This window comes from Pteropus alecto, unplaced genomic scaffold (genome assembly GCF_000325575.1).
Source record: "Pteropus alecto unplaced genomic scaffold, ASM32557v1 scaffold155, whole genome shotgun sequence".
NCBI lineage: Eukaryota > Metazoa > Chordata > Mammalia > Chiroptera > Pteropodidae > Pteropus > Pteropus alecto.
This window is the reverse complement of record NW_006438113.1, coordinates 13,523,471-13,524,767: the sequence shown is the minus strand read 5'-3', so window position 1 is coordinate 13,524,767 and position 1,297 is coordinate 13,523,471. Positions and strand designations below refer to the sequence as shown.

Here is a 1,297-nt window from a genome sequence, read left to right as displayed (position 1 = left end):
AGCTTGCACTCAGCCAGGTCTGCAGCCAAAGAACAAAGATAAGAGTTAGAGGACACAGCTGCCTGAGGACGTGCCCCAAATCACATGGACCCGACCCAGTCTTCCCTCCCCACCTCCTTGCTCTCCTGTCTTCCTTGTGGCAGGCCCAAAACCCTGCCCTTCCTCTTCCAAGAACCTTCATCACCATTAATCACACTCGTCCCTACTTCTCACCTTGAACCTTAGGGTTAATTCTAGTACTTTCTCTATTACCACAGCCTACTAGCCGGAGTGTGGAAGCAGAGCTCTGCTGGCACAGTGATGACCAGTATTCATAGCAATGTCCTTGAGGCTCTGCAGAATCTGCAGTCCCTCTGGAATCACTGAAGACTCGACAGTGAAGCTGCAGAGTTACGAGTACTTTATAATCGTCTACTTCTTTGAAAACAGGCAATTCACATAGACTTTGTGGTTTGACCTTCTTCTCAGTCCCGTTACTCTGAAGGCAAGCCGTGTACAAGAGGCAGCAAAGAAGCTGCTGTGGAGACTAATTTGGCAGTTCCTCAAATGCTTAAACCTAGAATTACCACATGACCCAGCAATTCCACTCCTAGCGTATACCCGAGAGAAATGAAACGATGTGTCCACACAAAAACACGTTATACATGGATACTCATAGCAGCATTACTCATAATAGCCAAAACAGAAAAAAACCAAATGTCTATCAGCTGATAATAAGAAATATGTTTGGCAATAAATAGAAATGAAGTACCGATATATGCTGCAACATTGATAGACCTTGAAAACATTTTGTTAAGTGAAATAAGCCAATCGCAAAGGACCATATATTGTATGAGGCCATTTATATGAAATTTCCAGAACAGACAAATGTATAGACACAGAAAGTAGATTAAGAGTTACCTTAGGATGGATGGCATGGGAGGATTGTGGAATGGCAACTAAGGGGTGAAGGTATCTCTGTGGGGGCAATGCAAATGTTCTAAAATTTGATTGTGGTGATAGTTATACAACTCTGTGAATACACTAAAACCATTGAACTGTATACTTTAAACGGATGAATTATATGGCATGTGAATTATATCTCAGTAAAGCTGTTTTATTATATAAATGACAGCAGGGAGACATTGAAAGCACGGAGGCTAAGAGATGAGGCTGCCTTGCTCATCAAGTTCCCTGAGCCTTGGCTTCTTCATCTGTGAAATGGAGGTATCATCATCCACCTAGCCGGGCTGTCAGGGAGATTAAATGGAGTAAAAAGTACTAAATATACTAACAAAGTATGTGGCAGGAACGCGGC

At 42.7% G+C, this 1,297-nt stretch overlaps 1 protein-coding gene across 1 annotated transcript in view; it reads right to left on the bottom strand.

Annotated features, from left to right (window-relative positions):
- LRRC20 (leucine rich repeat containing 20) overlaps window positions 1–1,297 on the bottom strand; it is a 72,411-nt gene that overhangs the window by 41,827 nt on the left and 29,287 nt on the right. The gene's annotated exons all lie outside the window — the stretch shown is intronic.